This window comes from Cygnus olor, chromosome Z (genome assembly GCF_009769625.2).
Source record: "Cygnus olor isolate bCygOlo1 chromosome Z, bCygOlo1.pri.v2, whole genome shotgun sequence".
Lineage (NCBI taxonomy): Eukaryota > Metazoa > Chordata > Aves > Anseriformes > Anatidae > Cygnus > Cygnus olor.
Window position 1 is genome coordinate 64,766,132 of NC_049198.1, and position 13,260 is coordinate 64,779,391.

A 13,260-nucleotide genomic window follows, 5' to 3' on the forward strand; every position below is an offset into this window, starting at 1 on the left:
TTACATTTCTTCTATTGTTTCTTGCTTACTCTTCAAAAGCCTCAGAAACCTGAGATATCAAATTCAAGACTCAATCCTTAGCTTTTCTTTTGCCAACAATGGACAGAAAAAGGTTGTATGTACATGTGTTAGCTAAAACAAATATTCCTATATAGCAGTGGTAAGATGTATAGACAACATAGATACAGATGATATAGATGGCATAGATATAAATGATATAGATGCAGATATAGATATAGATATGTAGATATCTTTCACAGCAAACAGGAAGCATTAATTTTGGTGAAAAACGTGAAAATGACACAAATTAATAAAAGTACAATGAAATAAAACATTGGATGGATTGGATTGGATTGGATTGGATTGGATTGGATTGGATTGGATTGGATTGGATTTTTTCACAATTATTTTCATTACCTTTGTTCATTTTAATTTAATTTTTATACATTGTGTCATCTTTTTTTAAAATCAGTTATGAACAGTGAACAGTTAAATATCTGAATATCATTTACTAATGGCAGCAATTACCATTTGATATACTTATCAAAATACTAACTACAATTCTAGCAAAAAAGTAATTATAAACAGATATATGATCAACTGGTAACTATAAAAATAAGGAATAGCAACATATCTACAAGGATCTAAGTTCAAAATGAAGCATTTAAATTAAAAAAAAAAAATCTTCAACTAAGGTGAAAAGAAAAACACATAGAAATGCAGGAATTTTTCAAGAACTGGATTTGTTGCTTCAGCTAACTCTGCTTTCTGGTGATGCAACGCATACAGACAAGAATATTACCACATGACTCTTTGGTATATTACCAAATCTTGACCCTGTGGTATCAGAGAGGGTGCAGTTTTACTATACAATATGTCTAGTGGCAACACTGTTTTTTCCCATCCTCCTTCTCTCTTGACTTTCTATTCCTGCCCCGTGCAGCCATTCACCCCTTCTGTGCTGAGCTGTGTTACTGTCTGTGAGAGCAAGGGGAAAGAATGTGAACCCCCCCTCTATCCCCCACACCCCACTACCCCATCCTTCTAAAAAGAAAAAAATAGAGAGAAGAAGGGAATACAGAAATGGTGAAGCGTTGATTGTCCCTTTCCACTCGTATTTAACAAATTTTTGGATCTCTAAGGTCCAGGTAAATACCATAAATGCACGTAGAGTATCCCTCCCTGGGTGACCATATGTCATGTGGCTATTCCCAACTAAAATCTAGATGTCTGAAGGCTGACAAGCTAGAGCTAATTCATGGTTAGCATAACACAGTTGGATTCTTATTAAGGATATCAGAAAAAGACAATTTACTGCAAGTGATACGACTTTGCTTCCTCTAAACTTTGTGTTTGGACTGTGGAATTTGTGAACGAATGCCTTGCATGGAGGCTACACCCACTTCTAGGCAGCACTGGTTGAAAAACACAGTTTCCAGGTAAAATACATTAAAACAAAGAATGCATTCTCAGAGGAGCAGATGAGAAAGGAACCAGGTCAATACTGGTATTTCTCTAGAGCCCAGAAGAGACAGGAAAAAATACTGTCCTTGACCGATAGGCAGAAAAGCACCGTACCATGGCTAAGCACTGGATGGAGCCTAGAAACTTGGGGTCTCGGTTAGTTCTGTCTCCTTTCTGCGGCAGCATCACCATAGGCTACTTAGCATCTCCATATTTCTGCTTTAGGCATTCTCATCCATTTTTCACTGCCTCAGAAACAGCTTTAGAGCTTAATTAGGGTTTTTCTATAAAATATTTCAAGGTCTTTTTCTGGAAAGCACTATATGAATTCAACATAAATTAAGACTGATTTGTAACTTATTGTTATAAACCCTACAGTAAGTATTTCAAATAAAACACCTTTATATAGTCCTAAGACTTCTAATGCAAAGGTAATAATCTTAAAGAGCATTTTGCAGAATCTTTCTCAGCTGAAGAAAATTAATATAATGGATAGGTGTTTATTTCTCAATTCAAGTCATTGGAAGATAAAAGACTTTATCCCAAAACGGCTTTAACAGAGAATGGAAAATGTAAACCATCTGCCTATGAGAAAATGTAAAGGATTTATGAAATGGTTGGGAGGACTTTGGGACAAAGTGTAGGCCAAAGCAAGCTTTTGATCAAGAGACAGAATATCCTGACATGGCCATGAACTGTTTTCCAACACATGGTTAAAAAAAACTACGTCAGACAGTGGAGAGCCACAAGTCTGACTTCACCATGCGTTTGGAGACACCTGGTCCCAGTCCTATTCACTTCAGCATTTTACTACTTCAGCATTTAACATCTTAGCCCGTTTAAGATAGAGAGCATTATCCTACTCTCAGATATACTTAGATAAACCAGCAGTACTTTCAAATTATCAAGAAAGGTTATACAGCATATACTGCCACTGGAGCAGTGCAACAAGTTTCATCTTGGTTCTCTACATATAAAATTAATCTTGCTTAAAATGGAGGTCAAAATGGAGGTCACAGGAAAGATGTGAAGATTCAAAAATAAATAAATAAATTGCTCAGTCAGAGATAATCATCAGATTTGTTCAGTTGTAAAACCAGGCAAGACAAGAGGTCCCCTTGGGTTCAAGGAGTCTATGGTTAATTCATCTGGTTTTGATAGATGAGAGTAAGGCTCTGGTAGAAGGCAGCAAGAGGTTTTCCAGACAGGAAATGATCAGAAGAGAGAGTCTTGGTGAGAAAGCTTAGGCTAAGATTTACATTCTGCTATTGTTACTCAGAAACCAACTAAGCCAAAACCCACAAAACATAACTAAGCTATACAGTTATAGGGCACACTATATTTCACAGGACAGAGACTTTTTTCATACTCTCAGATCATGGAAAAGCAGAGGTACTCTTTGAGGATGCATTGGCAAGGTCCAGATCCCATACAAACACCTAGAAGCAGCTCAAGGTTTTTGAAGTACCCTTTCTTGCTTTCTATACTTCACCTGTCTCTGCACCTCTTCTCATGAGCCCTTTTTCAATTCCACTATTCCTTGAAGCATGTCTGCCTTACCCTTGCACTCTTTAACAGATTATTACAGCTGAATCTTATGAAGACTGGAGGAAGGAGGCAGGAGAAACACTGAGACTACTAGGTAGCTCAGGTCCTCAGAAGGATGAGCAACCTGGAGCGAACATCGGACAAAATACAGAAGGAGCCCTTCTGAAAAATTAATGTAATGTCCTACAGTAAAGTCTCTCCAGTTCTGAAGGGCATCTTATGTGGCAGAGCAAGCAGCCACCCCTCTCCAGGCTGCTTAGTTGAGGTAGTAATGAGCAGGGGCAGCAATTACTAAAGGCTGCCCAAGTGGCATGATGGACGTGGGTGATCCGTCACCTTGCCAAAAAGATACCACCTGGTCCATAAGGAAAGAGAAGGGAAGAATACAGTTTAAGCATACAGTCTCATTTCTTGAGACTTGAATGTAAGCGCTAGAGCCACGTGCAGAAAGCTCTCCCAGTGTGACCAATGCTAGAAATCTCTTGGAAGTAATCAAGTTACACCACATACAGTGGTATGGATTATATAAAACACAGAAATCAAATTTTAAATGCTAGCACAAAATAGTAGAAAGAACTTCAAATATACTATTTCCAAATGTTAGAAAAGTAGAAAGAACTTCAAATAAACCATATTCTTATGTGAAGATCTATAGAGACAGCGAAAATGATGAGAAAATAGATTAATACAAGAAGGATAGGATTTGTGTGCATGTAAGGGTTAAAGCACTCAGTAAGTGAAGATATCTTGAAAATAATATATGCAATGTGGATATGACATCACAGTTCTCATAAACTCAGTTCATTAGATTTCTTTGGATGGCTGCATACAGCAATGTTTAGTTAGTAGACTAAAGCTGGCATAGCTGAGTGATGGAAAACAAAATTTCAAAAGCCTAAATACATTTACCCAATCTTAATCAATAAGTAATCTACAAAGTCAGAGATACTTTTGGTTCTTCTTTTAAAAAGGATGGCACTTCAAGAAAAGAATATGTACAGCACAAATTCTGTTCTTCATAAACTAGATAATTAAGACTAAAGAACTAAGAGCAGGCACTGAGCCCATTTATTAGTTTACAAGTGACACCTCCAGCTCAATGGCACAAGAGGGCAGCCTTTTGGCTTTTCTGCCAAACTTTATACACTTTGAATTACCCAATTAATAAATTACCCATTTTTTTATTTATCTGAATTTTTATATGATAATCATTACATGCATTCAAAATGTCTCAGATAGCTTACACTATGTCTATTAATCCTAAATGGCAGATATTCTTACTAGTTTACATATTTTCAGCATACCTGTCCAGGGAAGAAAGCTTTTTCAGTCTCTCCTTCTCACTTTTGAACTTGATGAACCTTTTCAGCTTGTGCGACTCAACTAGACATCTCAAAGATAGTTAATGACTAAGTTGTTAAATACCTACAGGAGGATTTGTGGCATCCCCGCCCATGTCAGAGGGGTTGGAACTAGATGATCTTTAAGGTCCCTTCCAACCCACAGAACCCCTACGGTTCTACGTTTCTGGTTGTGTTTTTTTTTATTAAAAAAAAAATATATATACATATTCTTATAGAGGTCAAATCTGGAGAACAAGCTATTTCCAGTTCCCTTTAGCATCATGTGGCAGGCTGTTCAGTACATGTGTATTGGCTGACCCCTCAGCACATGTTGCTGCCTGGCTCATCAGCTCATTCCTAGTTCTAGTTTGTGTTTCTCACCTCAGAAACACAGCGAAAAAAAAATAAACAGGATCATAGAGGCAAGTGCTGGACTGGAAATACTGCCAGCACAGGAAGATCTCAAGTTACTGACATGCAGATCTCATGGGAGACTGGAACGGAAACTGGCCTATTGCAGGAAGAAGTATTGGGTGACAGCATACAAATTTGGAGGAAATCAAGCTACATTAGTTCCACTGCTCATGGAATATCCTCCCTTCTGGTTTACTTATGTTTCAGCAAGCATATGGAATAGAAGTATTTTAATAGCATCTTCTGAATTGAGTAAATATCTAAGAACTCTCTTCAAACACGGTTTCTCTTTTTCTAGTCATTATGCATTAGATGGAGGTATCATGAGTTGCTGCTACTCAAAAGCAGTGCTTGGCTAACACTGCCTGGATAAGAAGGGGTGATCATTCCAGCTCCAGGACACAACCTGCATGTCCAGCTGTGTGGAAAGGAGGAGACAAATGCATTTACAAATTCCAGATAAGGCTTCAACTGGAAAAATGTGTGTTGCAACATTTCATTACCTCCCCACCCTCAAAAAAACCCGAACATAAAAATTCTCCCTTTTGCTGCCATTAATTTACCTCTACTTAATGGGACATCTGAGAATATCATGCAGCTGTCTGCATTTTCCTTACTGCTTCAGTGGATTGGCTTAGATCTATTAAGATAAATTCAGGACTAGAGATATTAGTACACCTTTTTCCTTCCAAAAATCTAACAATAACCAACCTATGTTTTGCTTGCCTTCAAACTGCTCATCAACCAGCTTGGCCATGGACCAAACCAGGATGCTCTGGTGCTTAGCAAACCCTGACAAGCCCCAGGTCAGTGGGAGCTCTAGGGTATGCAGCACCTTCTGGAATCACGTATTTCGGTGTCATGTATGCCAGCATCTTGCACTGAGTGGTTAATACAGGTACACCCGGTCACAACACAATACACTCAGGAAGGCATAGGCTTTTGGGCTTTCTTTAACACTTTGCCATCGTTTCTTTCCTCTAGCAATTATTTTCCCATGCATTGCCCTTTGGTGGATTTACTCAGAGGCCGAGCTCTTAAAAACCCACTGGATTAGAGGCTGGGCAGTGAAATCCAGGCAACAGGAAGGTGCTCCAATCCTTTTTTTTTTTTTTCTTATTTTATATCTTTTGTGATGTGCTCTTTGTTCCTAAGCTCCAGAAACCAGCTTCAGTAAATAGGTACACAGAGCCCTGCAACTCCTTGTGGTAAGGCAGAGCCTCTCATTAGTACATTCATCTGCAGTGGGGCTGACAGTGGTTTTGTCTCTGTTCTAGGCAGGGATTTCTTCTGTGTGAAGAGGGAACTTTTATTTAGACTGGTTCTTTAAGGGCTTTACTGTTTGGAGACAGAAACTGATATCTAAAGGAAAAAAAAAGTCAGAAAGAGAGTCACAGAGCTACTTTATGAACCTAGGCTTATGCCTACAGTAGTTAGGTGTTCAAATGCCTCTTAAACACAGCTTTCTTAAATGTGACCTTCCTGTCTTTGCACACACAGACATATTTTGAACCACTTAGGAATGTTATGATTTGCGGTTTGATATGGCCTGTGGTTTCAAAATGATGCTGAGCTTGTTGTTATTGAGATAACCCTGGAGAAACAGTCAGATTTGTTTAGATCACTCTTTGCCAGTCTTAGCTAATCTTTGCACACTTCGGAGGAGTTTATGCAGACTGTGACATTCAAGATGCTTCCAGAATTGCAGAGGTCCCAAAAGAATACAAAAGAGTACAAAAATGCATGGAGCAACACTGGCACATTTGGTCACAGCATCCAGTCCCTCATCCTACTTTCAAGACATTTTATGAAACATGCATAACCCCTTGGCCCTGTTAACTAAACATTATTAACATAGTTAAATAAAGCTACTTTAGCTTCACAGCGAGACCATCTTCCAGTTTCCCTTATTCCATCTCAACACTATGCACTGAAGTGCAAGGGCTCCAAGGGAGCTGGTTTGATCAGTTCTTCTCTAACACCCAGAAACAAAAATTGCAGGGTTGTTGTCCTCTTTCCAAATGTACAGCTACACTGGCTGATGGCTTCTGCTGATTCTGCATGGAGTCCCAGATGGTTGGCACTGCTGGGAAGTTCAGCTCTGTATTTTATAAAAACTAGCCTGATTTTTTTTGAAACCCACATTCTCCACCGTCAGTGCTCTGGTCTCCAAGTTTCCTGATCCCATAACTTCTGGTTACCAAAGACAAAGGAAGACAAATCTGCAGATGGCATAAACCAGCAAAGTCAATAAGTCGCATTTGCAACCCCTCCCTACAACCTTCATAAACTAGATGAGGTCAGAGGGATAAAGAGAATGATATAAAGATATAAAGTCTTACATAAACAAATAATGGTATCCACAAACACAGGCAGCTTTCTCCCTCTATAATATTAACTGCCACCTGAAATTAAGAATCTTTATCTTTTTAAAGTATTAAATGTTTGCTCTTGCATTGTATAGCAAATAAAAAATGCTCCACTTGTATTATTTTGAGATGTTACATATTGAAACAATAATCTCTTACAGTAGTTTTAATACAAGATTAGATGAATGTGTTGGATGTTGTACATTTTCAACTGCAGAAAAAGCATGCAAATTCAGTAAAGGTCAAATTTCTTGTGGTTGAACCCATCAAGTAAATACAGAACATGTTTTGTTTGTTTGTATTTTGGGGGAACAAACTGTTTTTATGGTGGTGTAGTCATATTACGCTAAACCAAGCACTGTAATGTATTGCATTTCAAAATCACATTATTATAAAAATAGGGAACATACTGACATGCAACATAATCAATCTTAATCATAAAAATTGGAAACAATTCTGAAAAGTGAAAAGTTGAAGGAAAAAAAAAGGCATTTTTATTTTCTAAATGATAACATACAAAGAAGGAGAAAAACATGCACTGAATGCTGATGTGAACCTTCATCTCACTAGGATCTAATAGTGAAAATCTGACTTTCTAATACAACTGTGATGTGGACTGGTTATTCGAAATGGCTACATTTAAATACCCCATCCTGCTACACCCTACTAGCCTCCTCACGATCCAGATCCTCATGATGCATTATTTTACCTTAATTCCTATACCTTTGTTACAGTAACTGAATATACCATAAAAATAAAGATTGTACTTTACCCTTATTGAATATGACTGGGCAGGTATTTCATAAGTTTTACTAGTAAAATTAAAGAATATTGTATATTAAGACAATTACAATTCAGAAAAGGTTAGTAGGAATGCCTGGAAAGTGTTCTAACTTTGAAAATTATTCCTGCTCCACACAGGGAGAAAACCAAATCCTTCAAGACTCCCTGTGAAGAAACTGAGGACAAGAGACTCAGAGCAGACAATCACATTACCCATGTGGAAGGCTCCTCTGACAGGGCAGGATTTTGGTTCCTGGGTCTGCCCCAAGCCAGCTGAATGTCATTTTCATGAGGATATGGACACCATAACATGGCTCTTTCTGTCAGACTCTTGCTCGAGCCAGCACAGCCTGTACAGCTATCCAAGCATCAGCTGGAGCAAATAACCAGACTATTCACCTGCAACCCACAAAATCATCCATTCCTATGGTCTCAGGTACCACATGTTCTCATTTTCCCAGCAATTTCAACATAGTGCATAGAACAGCCCCAACATTGCCCATGACAGGCACACTACAGCACTTCTGAGACGTAAGAAACTCGATGAAGTCCCTCCTCAGTCCGACATGGAACAACTATTTCACTGCAGGGCATCAGCACTCCTTGTAGGGTGCTGCTTTGGGAGCTTCTTTGGTTTTAAGCAAAAATTGCATGCAGTGAGCACCCTCAGTAAAAGTCCTGTCAACCCTGAGTCGCTCATTAGCAGCTGTGATTGCAGCTAATCACCGTTGTCCAAAATGATTTTGTTATAAAATTCCTAACCTGCTGAATTGATGCCTCACTCCCAAGATAAACAAGCTGCTCTGTATTGATTTATGAGTGGTTGCATTTGGGAATTAATGTGTGGCAGGGAATTTTGAAATTTTTAAGTAAACAATGATGGTGAGTGTGAAAATGCTAGCCTCTGCTTGTGATCCATGGAAACATGGGATGCACCTCAATATTCCTAAAGGAGGAGTAAGTTAAGCTCATTAGTTTTAGGGAGACAAATAAACACAGTGTGTTTCTAATTATATCAGTGAGTCACAGTAGAGTACAAATTAATATCATACTTTTGTGTGCCTGAAGTCTGTCAGCTTCTTTATTTGAAAGCAGTGAAGTGACAGAGCCAACCTCACATAGACACTGAGCAGGACTTCTACATGGTGTGAAAGCTCCAGAAGAAAAGCTCTTGTGCTCATCCCCATCCCTTTCCCCATGCACAATCAATCCCTAAGGAGCATTTGTCCATTATCACACCCAGGACTGCTCAGATCACAATCCCTAATGTCCTTTATACAGGGACATTTACACTGTGACCACGTACACTCCACACAAGAAGTAACACTGCCTGCAGATGTGGGGATGGCAGCCTCTTTGCTGCTTGTGCCAAGTGGTACAAATGCTGTGTGCTGCAGGTTAAAAAATGTACTGCTACTTCTTCAGATATGAACACTTCCCAGTCACAACTACTCAGACTTCCTGAAGTTGAAAAGCACTTGAAAATTCTGATTTTCGGGGCTATCCTCATAACAAATGGGATAGAAAAGTGAACACATTCAAACAAAACCCAAGCATCAAAACAAGGATTACAGTCTTATGAATTAATGATTTGCAGAATATTACTGCTATTACTTCTTGGTTATGGGTGTATACTTTCTCATATTAGAAGTGCATTTTAAAGAGTTACTGTACTGTAACTGCGAATTCCCAAGTCCTTAACTTCTGAAAGATTCTGCTCGTTAAGAAAACACAGGAAAGAAAACAGAAATTACATAAATCAGAAGTTGCATGGGGGTATCTTGGTATTTTTTTCATTTTGTGTTTTAAACTACAGAGACACCAGGATAACTGAAGTTTAATAATTAAAGTTGTGACTATTCGTCAATTGCCGTGCAAGGGCAGACCATGTGTGACAGTCATCTTGGCAAAAGTACCTTGTAAGTAAGGCTGTGGTTTATCCATCTTGGACAAAGTACATTTACGTGGTTAGTAAAAGAGTTTAGAGTAATAGTAGGAGAAAAGATTTTTACATTTTCATCTGTCTCCTGAGCCCATTCCTGCTTAGTAGCTAAGACATTACACAAGTTAACAAATTTCCAGGAGATCTCTGATCCCACTTTCTCCTGCAGGCATCAGCAGTAACCCCCAGATCCCTTCCTTGAGTCACATTCCTCTCTCTGCTAGTCCCTCCACCCAAACAAGTCCGTAATCAGACAGGCACATCCCTCAAGCATAACATGCAATACCATTTAACTGTAAGATTGTACCAAAACAATATGCTAATAAAAACAACACAACTTCAATGTATTCAGTCCAAGACCCAAAGTTTTATAGCCTTCATTTGGACCTGTGTACTTTGGCAAATGCACTAGCATAAGTCATGCAAATTCTCTAGCATGAATAAAACTGATTTTATTCCGGAGCAATTACTGTGTTCACAAAATAGAATAAGTGTGGTTCTGTGATTAAGATTTCATTTATGGTGAAAAATTCTCTCCACCTAGAGAAGATATTCCGGAGCAGTTTGAAAATTTCGCCCATCGTCTTCCCCAGTGGCTTGATAGGACCCATACTGTTTGTCCAGTCAAACAGCTCTAGCGAAGTCACAGCCCTTCCCAATTTTTTCATCTGGAAGTCCTGCAGCAAACTTCACCCTGTGTGGATGAGCCTCCCAGCAGAATACTGATTCTCACCCTCCCTTCCCACATTCATGAGACACCTTTCTGGTTTTTCTTCAGGTGTTTCTTCATATGCCTTTTGCGTGCTTGTCCTTCTCATGACTTCATCCACCACCTCCCTCTCTCAGATTCTGCTTTTCCCAAACACTCCTCAACTCCCATTCTCTCCTTTCCAGGAAACTCCACTTTTCAGTTTCCACTCCCCTCCCAAAGTTTTCTATTTCTTTCATTCGAATCCATTAATCTTACGGAATTTGTCAAAAATGGACTCTTGCCTACTCTGTGTGGCTACACCCAAATCCATCTTCTTTCTCAGAACAGCTCTCATACTTTCTTCTCTCTTCCTACCACCATTCCCTTTTTGCACTGGTTTCATGCTGAAATTGTGTGTGCTAAACAAGCCTTACTGTTTGGTCATGAGCCAGTGAAGCTCCCAAACCTTTGGCATGATGTTTAAGTGTAATAAAAAGACCAAGTGGAAGCCATTGGCAGCACATCTTCTGGTGATGGACTGTCTTTCTTTTCTTTGCTGTTCTGCTGTTTTCCCTGGCTTGAAACATGCCACATTCAGCCTCCCACTGCTGTTTGGGGACAGCTCTGTCTTTGTCATCCACAGCGGGGCAGCTCTGCAGCCTGAAGCCTCCACCCTGTATGGCCATCAGTGCTGTGGGACTGCACACAGCCCCCATCCAAACTGGAAGGAAAGGGGAAGGAAGGGTAATTGCATGACCAAAGCACAAGAAAGACACATACGTGCTGCACATTGCTGGGCTTGTTGGACGCTACAGTCACCTTAGTCCTTCTAATACATCTGTGTTTGGGTCTAATGGTGCCAACTCCAGCTAACAGAGAAAAAAACCCACAGATCATCCCAGGAGGAGGCATGCATCTTATCCTTTTCAAAACTGTTATAGCCATTCTCATCTCCCTGATTGACTGTAGGCCTTTCAAATAGAGCAGTCTTCCCAATATATCCTGCTGACTGCATGTTTGGTTTTGTCATATTTACAGTAAAAGCTTGCCTATCAACAGCTCAATCTTCCTGACACCTCCTTAGCTCTTCTGGTCCATTTGATATTCAATTTCTGTCTCGATATTTCAAACACTTCCCAGCTGCCACTCTTCTTGAAGATCAGCCCCTCTGTGCCTTTATTTCTGCTAACACATAATTGATACTTTGAATTCATTGCTAAGAGCGGTATGTTGGGAAAGGCCAGTGGGAATTGCTAAATACATCTCTAAAGTATTTTAAAAATATATTTTTTTTACTTCTGTTTTCAACCAAGAGACTTTGTGTTGCTTGTATGCTTTTATATTTCAGTTCTTAGAAATCTGATTAATGTCTAAAACCTTAAAAAATAGATATAAAACAAGCTTACTGACTTTGGAACACTGTTCATACTTCTGGTGGACAGGAGAGAAATTTACTTACAAAGTAAATATCACTTGGGCATCTCAGACTCCTGGCACTGAAATTAACACACTTGCTGAAGTAATGCAATCCTCCTCTCCTTTCAGCCTGCCATTTCCTTAACAGGCTGTACTGCTAGGAGGGGGCTGGGGAAAGGGAAAGGCTAAGGAACTCACCTCTTACTACTATGCACCTGGAATATCCACCCCACCAGCCGCACTATTAGCTGTGTTTTGTCAAATTACACACAACCATGGTGTATTTTCTTATGTTTGGGAACACTTTAAATATTGCATAGCACTTGCTAAGAAACAGCAAGATTTCTCTTCTCTCGTATTCAAATCCATTTGCTTTCTTCTTCTGTCTTTCTCTGCTTCCTCATCACTCATGCCAACTTTAGACAAAGGAAATGTTTGTCAGAAAGGTAAAAATAGACCAACCAACAGCTTTCTGACCAACAGTCGGAAAAAAACATACACATTTAGAAGCAGTTTAAAGCTTGCTGCTTTTGTCCTTACCTGAAAAAGATCTGGTTTTCATGGGTTTGTCCATTTATAGAGTTATACCTATAGATATACATATATCAGTGAATCTAATAAATTACTTCACATCTCTGTCATGCTTTCATCCATAGACTATAAAATAACCTGTTTAGCTGCTGCTTCTTTTACAACCTTCCTTACCCTTCATCTCCCTTCTAGCTTTTCTTTTTCTTTTTCTAGGCAGCATTATTCCTAAGCTGCTTTTCAAACTACCAGTTTCTTTTCACCCCAGCTCTCTCCTGGATATTTTCCTGCTGGGAAACCTAGCCGAGATGTAGCAGGAAGCCCTTCATCACACATGCTTATGAAATAATAGATTTAAAATAATAACTTCATGCATCATGCACAGCTCCTTTCATTTACAACCGTAATACCTTCTCTTGTCTCATCCTAGCAGTCTCCTTACACTCTTAGATACAAATATTTTAGTAAATTGTAACCCAACTAATTAAAAATAATAATACAGGGGGATTAAGCTACTAAAATATACAATAACTGATTCCTACAAACTGAAACTTTCAGGGACAAGGAGCCTCACATAATGGGGTGGTACTTACACACTTCTGATGTTTGTTGCACTGATGCCAGGAGGAAAACAAAGAGCACTAACCATTTACCTTGCTACAAACTTCCTGGGTAACTCCAAACTGTGAAAGGCTATTCCTACCTGCTGTCTTGTCTTGGTCCCGAAGATTATCTCAGAGATAGCACTGCATGCTGGAGAGC